Raw genomic sequence first — 18,770 nt, 5'->3', positions numbered from 1 at the left:
AACCGTATGCATTGACTCTCCATTGAAAACCGTATGCCAAACGATGCATCAGGTTGTGTCCGTTTTGCATCCTGTACGGTTTTGTCAGTATTTTTTCCCCGTACCCAAAACCGTAGTCTACCACGGTTTTTGGTCCGGGTGAAAAACTGTATTAAACTGTGTAAGTTTTTTTTTTTTAACATGGGAGTCAATGGGAACCGTACAGAACTGTATGTGCATACGGTTCCATCCGGTTTTCACCATATGGTTTTTGACTTTGCACAGTTTTTTTTCTTGGAGTTTCAATCAAACAAGTGAAACTTTATTCATAATGGAGTGAAAAGCTAAAAACATATATTTTTTTCTTTAAAAATGGATGCAACCGGACATCATTTTTCAATCCTTATACGGTTTTTAACTGTATACAAGTTGAAATTAATACACACGTTTTGATACAGTTTAGTCAGGTTTTGAGGAATCCGTTTTTCATCAAAAACCTGATACGGGAACTGTATTGCAAAAACGTGGTGTGAATGCACCCTGACTCACCGCTCAGGCTGAAAGAAGGGGGTCTTAAACAGAGGACCCCCATCTAGAAAACCCTTACGATCTAATAGGGATTTCGGATATATACCTTCAACCATCCTGTTTTTTTTGCCTCAAAGTAGAACTCAAAGAAGTTGGGATAATGCAGAATTACCCCAGAAAAGTAGGTTATGAATGGGCGTTCCTATATTAGGAGGTATGCGCAAAAAGTTATCCACTATTCCTATTCCTTTAAATGTGCACTGTGATTTGCAAACACATTTTATATAATTTAGTTAATACCATTCTATGTATATTTGTAATATACATTGGTTAAAAAATATGTAGATTTTTGGGTAAAAAATGCTCTATACTTCTTACCACTAGGGGTCCCTCCACTGTCCCTCCACTGTCTTGTCTCTGCAGCTATTGCCTGTGTTTCAGCTGGGACAATATACAGAAAGCATGGACGGGACAATCAGGGCTCTGTGCATGCTCCCAACTTGTGCTCCAGCCTGCTCTGTGCCTCAGTGCACAGATCAGCCAACAGTGAGGGAGAAAGTTCCCACATGTGATGTGAGGGCAAGCAAGGAAACGCCCCCTCCTTCTCAGCGAACTGCATGTGGTGTGAACAACATAAACAAGGAAATTAGGAGTCCTAAAAGGATAAAAAAAAACTGGATTTAAGAACACAGACAGGATTAGCAATAGTTAAAGAGTAAGCCTGGAGCATTTTTTGTTATTTAACCTTGTGACGGGTACACTTTTAAATTTCCTTTGGGTTTCTGTTCCTAAATTCAGACTGAAGGTGTTTACAGTAAACCTTCTTTGGTATGACAGTCATGTGAATCCAGATCCTGAGGTCTAATAGTTTGTACTCTCCCCTGGAAGCATAAAACTACTCAAACACTACTCTGTTATCTGGGAATAATATATAAATAGACAGGGCTGATGCGTTACAAGACCACAAGCAATATTACACATTAAAGGGGTACTCCGGTGAAAAACATTTTTTTATAAATCAACTGGTGCCAGAAAATTAAACAGATTTGTTAATTACTTCTATTAAAAAATCTTAATCCTTCCAGGAGTTATTAGCTGCTGAAAACTACAGAGGAAAGTCTTTTCTTTTTGGAACACAGAGCTCTCTGCTGACATCATGACCACAGGGCTCTCTTCTGACATCTCTGTCCATTTTAGGAACTGTCCAGAGCAGCATATGTTTTCTATGGGGATTTTCTCCTACTCTGGATAGTTCTTAAAATGGACAGAGATGTTAGCAGAGAGCACTGTGCTGGTGATGTCAGTAGAGAGCTTAGTGTGCCAAAAAGAAAATAATTTCCTCTGTAGTATTAAGCAGCTAATAACTCCTGGAAGGATTAAGATTTTTTAATAGAAGTCATTTACAAATCTGTTTAACTTTCTGGCACCAGTTGATTTAAAAAAATATATATTTTCCACTGAAGTAACCCTTTAAACCCAAAACTATCTAATATGACTAGGGATATTACATACTAACTCCTAGACCAGCAAGAAAAAAGTATCTAAGTCTATTAATCACACTAGACTACCAGGCACATAAATTGTTGGCCCCTAAACCCCTTAGACTAGTGGTATCCAAACTGTGGACCTCCAGATGTTGCAAAACTACAACTCCCAGCATGCCCAGACAGCCGTTGGCTGTCTGGGCATGCTGGGAGTTGTAGTTTTGCAACATCTGGAGGTCCACAGTTTGGAGACCCCTGCCTTAGACCCTTACTGCTAAACACAGACCCCATGATAGTCAAAGGGGCTTTGTCAAGGGCAATTGGTATCCGTTGAGTAACAGATGGGGCCCTGCTACGTTTTTTTCTCTCGTTCTTCTGCTCTTTTGACTTATCAGTGACCTACAATGAGGGGAGGTTTACGAAGATATGGGTAATAAGTACATTGGGCAAAGTATTTCGAAATCACCCTAAACGTGTAAGGTACTACCATAGCAGGAAATCTCTAGTGTTTAACCTTTGCTATAAAATGATCAATACTAATCACAGTGTAAATACAGGAAGGCGGTAGAAAGACGCCTTGAGGGTAGGGACACACAGAGCACATCAGCAGAGTATTTCAGGCTCCGGGTGCGTTGAGCTCCCTGCTGCGGCTTTGTAGCTCTGAGCATCCGCTCATAGTGTCTGAGCAGACACTCAGAGCTACCCAGCCGCAGCAGGGAGCTCGGTCTTGTGACTGTGTTGGCACATCCACAGTGTGAAATACTCTGTTCGAACCTACCATAAAGAAAACCCAAGCAACATGTACCTTGTATGAACAGCGGTGCTCAAGTCCTGCAGGAACGCGTAGGAACTGAGTTCCCACACTTTTTTTTCCCCCAGGACTTGACCCCTGATGAACAGGTAATGTACCTATGTCCTTCAGCCATACTGACTGGACTTAGATATTTCATAAAGGGGTACTCTGGTGGAAAACATTTTTTTTTAAAATCAACTGGTGCCAGAAAGTTAAACAGATTTGTAAATTACTTCTATTAAAAAATCTTTACCCTTACAGTACTTTTTAGCAGCTGTATGCTACAGAGGAAATTCTTTTCTTTTTGAATTTCTTTTTTGTCTTGTCCACAGTGCTCTCTGCTGACACCTGATGCCCGTATCAGGAACTGTCCAGAGCAGGAGAAAATCCCCACAGCAAACCTATGCTGCTCTGGACAGTTCCTGACACGGACAGAGGTGTCAACAGAGAGCACTATGGACAAGACAAAAAAGAATTTCAAAAAGAAAATAATTTCCTCTGTAGCATACAGCTGCTAAAATTTACAAATATGTTTAACTTTCTGTCATCAGTTCATTAAAAAAAAAAAAGTTTTCCACTGGAGTACCCCTTTAAATAACTAATATTTCTGCAGTCTCCTGATACCACCTCCCGGCTGATGTAGTCTAAGGTTGTCGTGTGGCCTAGGCGTTCTCTTGTTCCAAGTAGCCATTTTGTCTGTCACACTACTATCTATGAATACACTGTGTAATTAAATATTTGCAAGGGTTAAATATTTTGCCACTGGTGGATTACACATGTAAGGGATGCATGGAACTTTGGTCACATGACCTTTTCTCTGGTTAGTTTCTATGTAGAAACTGCTAGAATCTTCTTCGGGAGGAGTCTCCCAGACCAACTCTCTATCCCCAGAGGGCTGAAACTAGCCTAAAGTAGTAAGTCTGGCCAGAGTCACAGCAGTGTGAACACCTAGTCAGACTATTTCCTGATGGGTCACATCAGGAGAGAAGGTTTAGGCCTAGTTCAGTATCCTAACCAGCAAAAGTCTGCTGGAGGACAAGTTTACCAAGCCCTAAATCAACACCCAGTTAAAGTTTTACCTAAATTAGCTCTGGGCCACTCACGGTGATCATAGCACCATGTGGCATTACACAAGGTTTACCTACGACAGTCTCCAAAACACAACGAAAGGGCATTAATCTCATCTACCCTGTTCTTGGCCCGAGAGGGAGAATTGTCTAGCCAGAAGAATGAATGGCTGAGCAAGGACTCTTCTGCAAACACGTCATTTTTTTGTGGGCTTACAGCCATAGTCAGTTCTGTATGGTTTATGTAATGTCTGCTCTTGTCAGTTTGTGCATGCTGCACTCTGACCATCTTAATGTTAACATTGCTAGCCAATAAGAACCTGGGAGGGGTTATTTCTAGCCTTCTCAGGCCTTGATTCGAATTCACTCTGCACTTTGCACTTTGTTATTATGTGTACCTGTGGTTTAGTTTGTCCCGTTTTGTGTTGTTATATGTTCTCTGTTGGTATGTGTTCACACCTGCTTCTGTGAGTCATGAATCTTTACCCCCTGTTCAGACCTATTAGTGCATTTATGTATCTGTTTAGTATCTGTACCTGTGTTTAAATGTGTTTTAGATTTTGAGTTTGATCCAAGGTTACATCCTGTCTCATACAGTTGTGTGCCCTCTAACCTGGAGTCCATTTGGACTTGGTATTTTGTGTCTCTCCATATTATCGGAGTTTGCTGTTGTAGTTATCCCATTCCTCCTAGTGTAAGATCAGTTTCCTGAGCTTCGCTTTGTCCCTAAGATAGCAGTCAGTTTGCTTTGTATCTAGTGTGAATTAGTTCTGTGTATCCTGTTCTTGGTCTGTGTTCAGACCAGTTGGTCTTTGAGTGGTTGTGGTCTGTTCTTGTCTTACTAGTATTTGCATATCATTGAGTTATTTATTGTCTGTCTTTAGTCTAACCTCGTTCATCCCCTGCATCACTTGATATATCTCACCGTATATAACTGCTAGTTTATCTGTCTTGTTCACATTATCATATCTGATGTTTCACTTGTGTTGGTTCTTAGACTGTTGTCTGTATGCTATATTCCTGTTGCCATGTTTCTCTGATGTCTGTTTTGTGCTACTCTGTATTCCTGCTGTAATTCTGTATTCTGGTTTATTAATTTGGTGTCGGGTGAGGGTAATGTGCAAATTAACCTTTTCGTGATGCCAGGACATGGCTAACCTATACACCGTCTGAGGTTGAGCTTCTCTAGTGACAGGCACAGGGCAATAAATACTCTGATGCAAAGGTTACAGGGAACTGTCTTTACTCAGGCAGGATAGATGATAAAATCCATTACAGCTCAGATTGGTTTAAAGGGAGGTCCAGGGTGAACCTTGGAAGCTTATCGCCTTGCTGGGACTTGTAGTTGATTGTGCTGTGTATGACTGACTTGCAGTATGGTAACCCACGCCTGACTTTAGTGACTTGAATTACTAACTTGAATGACTGACTTGTATGACTGACTTGGATCCGTGGGACTTTAGTGCTTACCGCTAGGCATAACATTCACCTGGGCACTGGGGATATTCTTTTGCAGATGCAGGGTTGCAGGATTAGACTCCTCAGAACACCCCACACTCACTTCAGACGTCTCCAAACTGTACTTCAGCTACAACTGAACTCTGAACTCCTACCACACTATTTATGGGGCAGATTTGGAGGACTCCCATTGGGCAGATAAGTCACATGGTTCACCTAATGTACACTCCCCTAACAACTGGGTTCCTAAAAACAGGGTTTAACAGCAACAGGTACACAGAAAATACCAATATATTAACCATAGCATATATTAGCCATAGCATATCATAACATAACGAGCCCTGAGTAGTGTGGCCCAAGACGGACACTGAAGGCAACACCTGTCACACAGGGCGGGCAGTATCCTATATTCTGTACTTGGTCACCACATTGACTTTGGGGCAGATTTCTCAAAACCTATCAAGAGGACAAGTTGCTGAGTTGCTTACAGCAACCAATCAGATCGCTTCCTTCATTTTTGATTGGTTGCTATGGGCAACTCAGCAACATTTCCTTTGGACAGGTATTGATAAATTTCCCCCTTTTTCCACGACCAGTACAGTACTTGTTGTTATGTTGATCATGACGCCCCTGCACCTTAGTTAGTGAAGGGACTGGCTCCTAGTTGTGAGCTGTCATTTAGGGCAGTTGTACAAGTATGCAGGGAAAAAGGGTTCTGGGATAAGTTTAGGGTTCACCCTTCCCTGTCCTGCACAACGTAATCATGACAGTTTACAGGTCACAGATGTCTGTATCTTACACCCTGCCATAGGGAACTGTAGTCTTCAAATCTTCTCTGGAGGGGGTTTATGAAAATTTTCGTTTTCAGGCTGTGTTCACATGCTGTGTTTTTACTGCATTTTTGTAGCTTTTTATTTCACCATGTTTAGCATGTTTTTCTGACTTAATTTCCTCACCACCCCTGCAGGCAGGAACGTTACCCGGGGATGGTATGGAAAAAGATTTTACTACATAAAACCTGTCACCATGCATTATATATGGTAATATCTGCTGGCAGGTACCCTTGAAGCACTGTGGTTTTCTGTGGGTCAGACTGGCGATCACAGTTACAGTAATGAAACGCACAGATGCAGCTGTTCTGGGATGATACCAATGGCGCTGTAGGACCACCGATGGTAAGGAGGCATGATATGGCCCAAAAAAAAAAAAAAAAACTAGGAGTAATACTTTATGTATTAACCTGTTAAGGGCTCTTCCAGGTTGAGCCCTCCACATTGTGAGCTGCTGTTTGTAGCTAATAGAAGAAGATTTGGGGTTTAGAAGGGTGCAGTCGACACTACTAAAGGGTAAAGCACTCAAACTCCCTTGCTATGGAAAGCAGTGTGGTGCTTTGTAACTTTAGGATTAAGTCATGTCGTGAATAAGCAATAGCAGGAATGAATATAGTCACGGCACTCACATATTAGTTCCAATCATGCTTGCATTTATTCCATACCAAAGGACATCAGGCCGTTTACATCGATGGAGCAGAACAAAATTGGACATAGAAGAAGGTTCAATGCAGTAGATCATCTATAGGCGAGACATACATCCAAACATACATATAGGACAACCTATTTAAGAGATGTGGTTTTGCATTGATATTATAAGTCAGATCTGTCACCCTCATCTTCTGTCAAGTTGACAACCAGCCAGTTGACATGCAGTATGTATCAGTGGTTGTCACCCAGAATTCCCAGACTACCAAATGGTAAATCTGGCTAGAAGTGCAGCCATATTAGAGAAGGGATCTGTTACTATATAACTTTGATTAGATTTATGCTCCAATGAAGTAAAGATACCTGCAGACCCCCAGATGGAAAGGGTTAACCTGGTGCGGGAATTCTCGTAGTGAAACAGTTGCTTTTCCGTGCAGTAAAGCGTGATTTCTACGCGCTCCCCATGTTGGCAAAAACTTGTGTTTACATAAGACAAACGGAGTCTTGTTCTAGACGACAAACTCTCTGCCAAGTTCAGACAAAAGCTGCTGCGATTGTGTTTATTGTGGTGGGGAAGAGCAGAAAAATCCCCCGAACCTTACAATGTACAACATAAAACACAACTGTACAGTGCGTGTGTAAAACAAGCTAGATCGCTCAAGCAAGAGCGGAGAAACAGAGGAAAATAAAAGAACACTTGTCACCTTAAACAAGCAGTCTGATCAGCAGATTGATATTTATCATGTTATAGAGCAGGAGAAGCCGAGCAGATTGATATATATATATATATATATATATATATATATATATATATATATATAAAAAGCAAAATCATCGGTAGTTGCAGTATCTTGTAATACCTTTTTTATTGGACTAACAAGATTATGTAGAGACAAGCTTTTTGGATTCCTCCCTTTATCAAGTCATAAGCATTTCTGAGCTCACAAGGAGAAAACACACGTTGTATCATGTTATAGAGAAGGAGGAAGTGAGCATATTGATATGTATCATGTTATAGAGCAGGAGGAGCTGAGCATATTGATATGTATCATGTTATAGATCAGGATGAGCTGAGCAGATTGATATATATCATGTTATAGAGCAGGATGAGCTGATCAGATTGATATGTATCATGTTATAGAGCAGGAGAGGCCGAGCAGATTGAAATGTATCATGTTATAGAGCAGGATGAGCTGAGCAGATTGATGTGTATCATGTTAAAGAGCAGAAGAAGCTGAGCAGATTGATATGTACCATGTTGTAGAGCAGGAGGAGGTAAGCTGATTGATATGTACCATGTTATAGAGCAGGAGGAGGTAAGCAGATTGATATATGTCATGTTATAGAACAGAAGGAGTTGAGCAGATTGATATGTATCATGTTATAGAGCAGGAGAAGCTGAGCAGATTGATATGTATCATCTTATAGAGCAGGAGAGGCTGAACAGATTGAAATGTATCAAGTAATTCAGCAGGAAGAGCTGAGCAAATTGATATGTATCATGTTATAGAGCAGGAGGAGCTGAGCAGATTGATATGTATCATGTTATAGAGCAGGAGGAGCTGAGCAGATTGATATGTATCATGTTATAGATCAGGATGAGCTGAGCAGATTGATATATATCATGTTATAGAGCAGGATGAGCTGAGCTGATTGATATGCATCATGTTATAGAACAGGAGGAGCTGATCAGATTGATATGTATCATGTTAATGAACATGAGAGATTGAGCAGATTGAAATGTATCATGTTATAGAGCAGGAGGCACTGAGCAGATTGATGTGTATCATGTTAAAGAGCAGAAGAAGCTGAGCAGATTTATATATATCATGTTATAGAGCAGGAGGAGCTGAGCAGATTGATATGTACCATGTTATAGAGCAGGAGGAGCTGAGCAGATTGATATACTGTATATCATGTTATAGAGCAGGAGGAGTTGAGCAGATTGATATGTATCATGTTATAGAGCAGGAGGAGCTGAGCAGATTGATATGCATCATGTTATAGAACAGGAGGAGCTGAGCAGATTGATATATATCATGTTTTAGAGCAGAAGGAGGTGAGCAGATTGATATGTATCATGTTATAGAGCAGGAGGAGTTGAGCAGATTGATATGTATCATGTTATAGAGCAGAAGGAGCTGAGCAGATTGATATATAGCTTTGTATAAAAAGTTCTGTACATTCTAGGGTTAAGAGTCCGGTGGGTGGTCCCAGTCAATTACAGACAGTTTGTCTTACCCCTATAAGTTTGCCTACGGAGATAACTGTCACTCACTGATTAGGGCCGCCAACCTGGACTCCTAAACCTAGTGGCCCTGGAGCAAGGGCCTCCCCCAGCATGTGGACAGCATATATAAACTTTATAAGACATCTCCTTTAATTAATACAGTTACGGTGAAAATTTAGGCTGGGTTCACACTACGTTTTCTCCCATACGGGAGCGCATACGGCAGGGGGGAGCTAAAAGCTCGCTCTCCTGTATGTCACCGTATGCGCTCCCGTATGTCATTCATTTCAATGAGCAGGCCGGAGTGAAACGTTCGGTCCGGTCGGCTCATTTTTGCGCCGTATGCGCTTTTACAACCGGACCTAAAACTGTGATCAACCACGGTTTTAGGTCCGGTTGTAAAAGCGCATACGGCGCAAAAATGAGCCGACCGGACGGAACGTTTCACTCCGGTCGGCTCATTGAAATGAATGACATACGGGAGCGCATACGGGGACATACGGGAGCGCGAGCTTTTAGCTCCCCCCTGCCGTATGCGCTCCCGTATGGGAGAAAACGTAGTGTGAACCCAGCCTAACACAGTTCCATGACAAACTCACCTCTGCTAAATCTGTTAATTAAAAAAAAAATAGATATTATCATGAGATTTTTTGCATGCAGCTGCACAAGGGAATGCTTTTTCTCTCGTCCCCTTTAACTGACGCCCAGGAATGCTGGGAATGTGTTATGCAAGAAATCCTAACCTGGTATTGGGAAAGTAGAAACCGGTCCAGCCTGATAGGATGCTTATGGGACAACCTGTAATAAGAGTATAATTAAACTTCGGACCCCATCGTTATTTTCCAGGTGCTGGCCCGCAGTCAGTGACAGAAAGCGGTAAGTGAGGATGTGAACGGGAGAGGAAATGAGACCCTGATGAAGGAATGCTGCCCACCAGCCCAGAGTATAGCCTGTCTGGTCGTATATGTATCATCTTTATCATCATCTAACTACTATATGTAAGTGAATGTGTCATCAGGAAATGACCCATTTATAAGTTAACCATATTTTTTTTTTCCATATAAGAATTGTTTCAACCTTTTCTAATCTTTAATTTTACTATAAATATTTAAAAATAATCCCGAAATCTTGCAGTACACATTCTGGCCACTAGGCCTAAAACTAACCTGAGACTTCCTGTTCTGTTCAGATCATTTCAGGCAAAGTTCACATTGCCGTTGTGTTCTGATCCGTGCCGGGTCTATTTGCCATTGTTTTTGTTTTTTTTGTGCCAAACGGACCCAGAACAACTGACATGGCCGGGCCCCATCGGATCCCATTGACTTGTATGGGGAAAGTCGGGATCCCGGAATTTTAAAGGAGTTCAACGGAGACACAAATAGGTCATGCAGTATTTTTTCTCCACTGAATTTCTGACTGTCTGTCCGGCAGAGCTACATTCACCAGTGCACGGCAGCCGTGTGAAAGGAGCCTTTAAAGTGTACCTGTCAAATCCCACAAAAAAATAAAAATAAATAATATGTTACTCGGTAGTTAATCCTGACCATGTTGCAGTAATTTTATGCCTGTATCAGCAATATTTATTATAAAAATACCTTTTTTCATTAGCTCACTGTGTTAAAAATCCTCTCTGGGAAGGGGGCGTGTCCATCCCTTGGAGGGAGGTGATTGGGGTGTTGTGGGATAGGGCCTGTCCCTCCTGTGGTGGTGGGAAGTGATTGGTGTGTGGTGGAAGGGGACCTGTCCCTCCCTTGTGGTAGTGGGAGGTGATTGGTGTGTGGCGGAAGGGGGCGTGGCCCTCCTTGTGGTGGTGGGAGGTGATTGGTGTGTGGTGGGATGGGGTGTGTCTCTCCCTTGTGGTGGTGGGAGGTGATTGGTGTGTGGTGGGATGGGGCATGTCCCTCCTTGAGGTGGTGGGAGGTGATTGGTGTGTGGTGGGAGGGGACATGTCCCTCCTTGAGGTGGTGGGAGGTGATTGGTGTGTGGTGGGAGGGGGCGTGTCCCTCCTTGTGGTGTTGGGAGGTGATTGGTGTGTCTGCTCATGCAGCCTTGTCCATGAGTCATCTCTTGTCCATGACTCATGGACAAGCCTGAGGCTGCTGCAGGACTTATTAATGTCCCATTGGTATGGAGACCCCCTAGTGGTGGTATTTTCAGAAGCCGTTTTCTTTATTAAATATAAAAATAAAATAAAAATTAAACAACCATATTACAAAATGTCTTTAATTTTCAACGGCAACAACATATAAAAAGTTTTTGGATCTGACAGTGCTTATTTAACAGAGGGGGCCCAGCCTGGTTGGTTCCAACCCCTTTGTAATAAGCTGATGAGAACCTGTGCAGGACTTCCCTCTCCTGAGGAACTGCAGTGATAGCAACCAAGGGAAATGCTGGATCCTGGAAAGGTGTTGGAGGAGGATACTGGGTCCTTATCTACAGAATGGCAAAGTCATAGCTAGGATTTATCTAGGGCAAAAATGACTGTCCTAGCTACCCTGGGCAAGGCAGAGAGTCCCCCTGGCTAAAAGCCCAAATGCCTAGAATCCCCACCCCAAGCTACGCCCCTGCTGACTGGGAAATCGGCCACGAGAATGGGGGGCCCCAGTCTGATCCTGGTTTTAAGGCCCCATCTGAGTACCCTTTGGGCATTTCCTCTAGGTTGTGCATCACTTTCTCCATTGTTTTCTATTGTTGGAGCAGATTTTTATATTCCCAAGAAATCATTTTATTACTTCGGGCAAAATAAAGTGAAAATGAAGGAAGAAGTGTGATCCACGATGAGGAAGCCAGAAAAGCCGCGCTCCATAATCCAGTTTTATCACAAACACGGTCTCAAGTTTGTTTAGATGGCGTCATCCTCAAGTGCGGTGATGTGTATTCTATTCAATACCAGGCTGCAAAAGTTTATGAGATGCAATTGAGAGTCCTCCAAGCAATATAAATCATAGCACTGTAAACACGGGCGGGAGGGTCCGGGGGGCTTCCTCATATACCATGTAGCAGAGTGCAAATGGACAATTCAAGCGCAGCTCCTAAGAAAAAACAATGTAGGTGTTTTTTATTTTTAATACACCCCTGATTTTAGGAAATAGATGTTCTATCTATCTATCTATCACATATCTATCTATCTATGTCATATCTATCTATCTATCTCATATCTATCTATCTCTCATATCTATTTATCTATCTCATATCTATATATCTATCTCATATATATCTATCTCATATCTATCTATCTCATAGGATATATCTATCTATCTATCTCATATCTATCTATCTATCTATCTCATATCTATCTATCTATCTATCTCATATCTATCTATCTATCTATCTATCTATCTCATATCTATCTATCTATCTATCTATCTATCTCATATCTATCTATCTATCTATCTATCTATCTATCTATCTCATATCTATCTATTTTATATCTATCTATCATCTATCTCATATCTATCTATCTATCTATCTCATATCTCTCTCTATCTAATATCTATCTATCTTATATCTATCTATCTCATATCTATCTATCTATCTATCTATCTCACAGCTATGTATCTATCTATCTATTTTATATCTATCTATTTATCTATCTATCTATCTCATATCTATCTATCTCACATCTATCTAATTTATATCTATCTATCTCATATCTATCTATCTCATATCTATCCATCTATCTATCTCATATCTATCTATCTTATATCTATCTATCTCATATCTATCTATCTATCTATGTTATATCATATCTATCTATCTTATATCTATCTCATATCTATTTATCTTCTATCTATCTATCTATCTATCTATCTATCTCATATCTATCTATCTTATATCTATCTATCTCATATCTATCTATCTATTTTATATCATATCTATCTATTTTATATCTATCTCATATCTATTTATTTTCTGTCTATCTTTCTATCTCATATCTATCTATCTTATATCTATCTATCTATCTCATATCTATCTATTTTATATCTATCTATTTATCTATCTATCTCTTATCTATCTATCTATCTATCTATCTCACATCTATCTATCTATTTTATATCTATCGATCTCTTATCTATCTATCTATCTATCTATCTATCTATCCATCTATATCATATCTATCTCATATCTATCTATATATCTATCTACAAAAAAAAAAATGCAGCAGCACTCTGATCCAGATGAATGGTGTTAGGCTTTATTCATAAAGTAAAAAAAATCACAACGTTTCGATCGTCTCACACGTCTCAAGCTAGACAAAGTTGAAACGTTGTGATTTTTTCACTTGATGAGTAAAGCCTAACAACATTCATCTGGATCAGAGTGCTGCTGGATTTTTATTTTATTTTTGGGAGCCCTACCAGGGCTGAACCAGCTTGCACCTGCACAACTTTGATGGAGTGCGGTTCTCTTTCAAGAATCTATCTATCTATCTATCTATCTATCTATCTATCTATCTATCTATCTCATATCTATTTATCTATAACATAGAAAATCCTTAGCCTGGATCCTTATGGTGTGTAAAAATGCAAAGTGTCAAGTAGGCACATTTTACTATAATATACGTTCTGCCGCAATTATAGTAATAATTGTGTCACCCATTCAGTCCGGTGCGTGTGATGCTACTATTCTGGGGCAGCGGGCATAGTAAATGTTGGCCAATGTGTACTTCATTTATGTTGCTTACACAGAACCAACAGAGACTGTACTGGGATTTGCCCAAAACCGATGCATTTTTGCTATTATTTTGTGCATTATTCCCAAATGTTATCATTTCCTTATGCAGATTAAGTGTCCCTCATTGTAAATAATCTATTCTGCTGTTTTATTGCTGATTCCTGTGAATGCTGTATTTATAGATGATATTTGTATCCAGGCACAAATCATTTTTGCTGTGGAAATTCTGTTACATTTACAGTTCACTAGAACTCTATCTCCAGCAAAGATGATGCAGCAGAGCTAAGTTTGTCATTTGGGTGAATTATTGTGTGTTATTATGTACCGTATTTTTCGCCCTATAGGACGCACCGGCGTATAAGACGCACCCTATTTTTAGGTGCAAAATCTAAAAAATTAAAGATTTTGAACCCAATAGTGGTCTTCAACCTGCGGACCTCCAGATGTTGCAAAACTATAACTCCCAGCATGCCCGGACAGCCGTTGGCTGTCCGGGCATGCTGGGAGTTGTAGTTTTGCAACATCTGGAGGTCCGCAGATTGAAGACCACTGCATAGGATTTAATACTCACGTGTCCCCGCCGCTCCGGACCCGTCACCGCTGCCCTGGATGTCGCTCCATCGCTGTCGCCGTGTCCCCGTCGCTCCAGAACGTCTCTGCTGCCGGCCGGGTATCCTCGCTCTCCGTCGCCGCCATCACGTCGTTACGTACGCCGACGCACGTACGCGACGACGTGATGACAAAGAAGGAGAGCGCCGGCCATACAGGGGATCCCTGAACGGAGAAGACACTGAGGAGGCAGGTAAGTTCCCCCCCGGTGTCCTGTAAGCACTAACCCGGCTATTCAGTCGGGCTGTTCGGGACCGCCGCGGTGAAATCGCGGCAGTCCCGAACAGCCCGACTGAACAGCCGGGTTAGTGTCACTTTCCCTTCAGACGCGGCGGTCAGCTTTGATCGCCGCGTCTGAAGGGTTAATACAGGGCATCACTGCGATTGGTGATGTCCTGTATTAGCCGCGGGTCCCGGCCGTTGATGGCCGCAGGGACCGCCGCGATAGGGGTGTATTCGCCGTATAAGATGCACCAACTTTTCCCCCCCAGTTTTAGGGAAGAAAAAGTGCGTCTTATATGGCAAAAAATACAGTATTATTTGTAACTTTTGAGTTATTATAACTTCTGATTATATAACAGATACTGCGGCCTCCCAGATGGTATAGTAAGTGAAGGTTTCCACAGTGCACGTCTTGTAAAGGGTCTGATCTGAAGGTAGAGTTGCCACCTGGCCGCTATTTTACCGACACAGCTGGTATTTTGGCCACCCTGCTAGTATTTTTGTATTAAAAATACAGAGAATTCAATGGCCCATATTTATCCAACCAATCCTCCAACTCCTGGAATGTTGCACCATATACAGTGGGGATCAAAAGTTTAGATACCCCAGGTAAAAATTTGTATTAATGTGCATAAAGAAGACAAGGAAAGATGGAAAAATCTCCAAAAGGCATCAAATTACAGATTAGACATTCTTATAAAATGTCAACAAAAGTTAGATTTTATTTCCATCATTTACACTTTCAAAATAACAGAAAACAAAAAAAGGCGTCTGCAAAAGTTTGGGCACCCTACAGAATTTATAGCATGCACTGCCCCCTTTGCAAAGCTGAGACCTGCCAGTGTCATGGATTGTTCTCAATCATCATCTGGGAAGACCAGGTGATGTCAATCTCAAAGGTTTTAAATGCCCAGACTCATCTGACCTTGCCCCAACAATCAGCACCATGGGTTCTTCTAAGCAGTTGTCTAGAAATCTGAAACTGAAAATAGTTGACGCTCACAAAGCTGGAGAAGGCTATAAGAAGATAGCAAAATGTTTTCAGATGTCAATATCCTCTGTTCGGCATGTAATTAAGAAATGGCACTCATCAGGAACAGTGGAGGTTAAAACAAGATCTGGAAGACCAAGAAAAATATCAGACAGAACAGCTCGCAGGATTGTGAGAAAAACAATTCAAAACCCACGTTTGACTGCACAATCCCTCCAGAAAGATCTGTCAGACACTGGAGATTTGGTACACTATTCCACTATAAAGAGATACTTGTACAAATATGGTCATCATGGAAGAGTCATCAGAAGAAAACCTCTTCTACATCCTCACCACAAAAATCAGCGTTTGAACTTTGCAAATGAACATATAGACAAGCCTGATGCATTTTGGAAACAAGTTCTGTGGAACGATGAGGTTAAAATTTTACTTTTTGTCCGGAATGAGCAAAGGTACTTTTTGAGAAGAAGGGGAACAAAATTTAATGAAAAGAACCTCTGTCCAACTGTTAAGCATAGGGGTGGATCAATCATGCTTTGGGGTTGTATTGCAGCCAGTGGCACAGGGAACATCTCACGAGTAAAAGGAAAAATGGATTCAATGGAATTTCAGCAAATTTTGGATGCTAACTTGATGCCATCTGTGAAAAAGCTGAAGTTAAAGAGAGGATGGCTTCTACAAATGGATAATGATCCTAAACACACCTCGAAATCCACGGGGGATTACATCAAGAGGCGTAAAATGAAGGTTTTGCCATGGCCTCCACAATCTCATGACCTCAACATAATTGAAAATCAATGGATAGACCTTAAAAGAGCAGTGGGTGACAGACAGCCCAGAAATCTCAAAGAACTGGAAGACTTTTGTAAGGAAGAATGGGCAAAGATACCTCAAACAAGAATTGAAAGACTCTTGGCTGGCTACAAAAAGCGTTTACAAGCTGTGATATTTGCCAAAGGGGCAGTACAAGATATTAACTCTGCAGGGTGCCCAAACTTTTGCAGACACCATTTTTTTGTTTTCTGTTATTGTAAAAGTGTAAATGATGTAAATAAAATCTAACTTTTTTTTAAACATATTATAAGAATGTCTAATCTGTAATTTGATGCCTTTTGGAGATTTTTCCATCTTTCCTTGGCTTCTTTATGCACATTAATACACATTTTTACCCGGGGTGCCCAAACTTTTTGATCCCCACTGTACTGTACCAGATTTTCCCAACCAGAGTGCCACCAGCTGTTGCAAAACTAAAACTCCCAGCATGCCCGGACAGCCAACGGCTGTTCGGGCATGCTAGGAGCTGTAGTTTTGCAACAGCTGGAGACACCCCTGGTTGGGAAACACTGACCTATAATATATACTACTATATAGTCCAACATGCTGGGAGTTGTAGTTTTCGTTCGGGGCAGCTGCTGAGCCACAGGCTGTATCAGGGCATGCTGGGAATTGTAGTTAGTAACTAACTGCAACTCCTGAATTTAATTTAAAAAAAGCGATCAAAAAGTCACATCAAAACAAAAATGGTTCTGTTAAAAGCTACAGATGGGGGCGTAAAAAATACGCCCTTATACAGACACATATAAGGAGAAATAAAAAGGTTATAGGGGTCAGAATAGGACTAAAGTTGCTGAGTTGCCCATAGCAACCAATCAGATCGCTTTTTTTCATTTTTAACAAGGCCTCTGCAAAATGAAAGAAGCAATCTGATTGGTTGCTATGGGCAACTCAGCAACTTTTCCTCTGGACAGGTTTAGATAAATCTCGCCCTATAGTGAAGCTCAGAAGCAGAGGGATCTGATTTGTATGTCCTATTGGTATCTGTCTCTTCAGTAAGAGACAGGGGCGCTTGTTACTTGTCTTCCCCATACCCACAATTACCATCTTAGTTCTCGTAACCTGACAACCACACTATGCTAGGCTCCGACTGGAGCCCATGTAGGTCCGAGTATACAGCTATATTAAATCAACTGGTGTCAGAAAGTTATACAGATTTGTAAATTACTTCTATTTAAAAATCTTAATCCTTCCAGTACTTATCAGCTGCTGTACGCTCCAGAGGAAGTTGTGTAGTTCTTTGCAGTCTGACCACAGTGCTCTCTGCTGACACCTCTGTCCATTTCAGGAACTGTCCAGAGCAGGAGAGGTTTGCTATGGGGATTCACTCCTGCTCTGGACAGTTCCTGACATGGACAGAGGTGTCAGCAGAGAGCACTGTGGTCAGACTGGAAAGAACTACACAACTCCCTCTGTAGCATACAGCAGCTGATAAGTACTGGAAGGGTTAAGATTTTTAAATAGAAGTAATTTACAAATCTGTTTAACTTTCTGGCACCAGTTGACACCAGAGTACCCCTTTAACGGGAGGAAGCAGAGAAAGTTACGGACTGCACAATGTTTAGAGCTGCCTGCTCCCCAGATGCAGGGTAGTAGTACATGGCGGCCACTGGGTAATACATAGACATCTTTGATCGCTAGTTGCTGGCTGTTCTGGTTCATAGAGGAAGCCAATAGCTAGGGATGCTCCTCTGTTGGTCCTATTAGGGCATATGGACAGACAGGTGTCCTAAATGGACAACCCCTTTAGGATCTACGACATTGAAGTAGAAGGCAGATTCCAAAGTAGTAGAGCTCAGTTTACCAGATCTCATTGAACAGTATCTCTCTGAAGTTTTACATAGGACTGCAGGTAGACCAACTATACCACAATGCGCCAACCATTCAGCCTCAAAGAGTTTCATAATAACTTCAGCTCTGCTACATCTGCTATTGTGTCCATCTGCATTGAGAGCTTGGGGAGGGGGGCTCATTGCCCCGCCGTAATTAAAATGAGGTAATCATCTGTTCCAAACAAAGTCCGAGGACAAATGCACTTGATTATAATGGATCCTACATCAAACAGCAGAGCAGAATACAATCTGGGGCCCATGGATGGTATTTATTTGTAGTGGAGTGTAGTAGTGCGAGGCACAGACCTCTGTAATGGTTATTGTCTGTGTTTACATAATCCAGACAAAACCCTATTATATTACAGCGGCTTATAACACTGCACGAACATATGTCATAGGAAGCCGGACGTCTCCATCAAAGGAAGTGCTGAGAGATTGTGGTTTCTTATGTACTCTTGTGTCACGAAAATTCCATTGGGTCTTATGTAGGTATATCTCTACATGGAAAAGCTGGGTGATGATAACATTTGCGCCATTATAGCTTCCTCAGTTTTCCTAAGGAATCGATCTACAAACTAAATGCAAATGTAC

This window comes from Hyla sarda, chromosome 1 (assembly GCF_029499605.1).
Source record: "Hyla sarda isolate aHylSar1 chromosome 1, aHylSar1.hap1, whole genome shotgun sequence".
Classification (NCBI taxonomy): domain Eukaryota; kingdom Metazoa; phylum Chordata; class Amphibia; order Anura; family Hylidae; genus Hyla; species Hyla sarda.
This window is presented reverse-complemented; position numbering follows the sequence as displayed.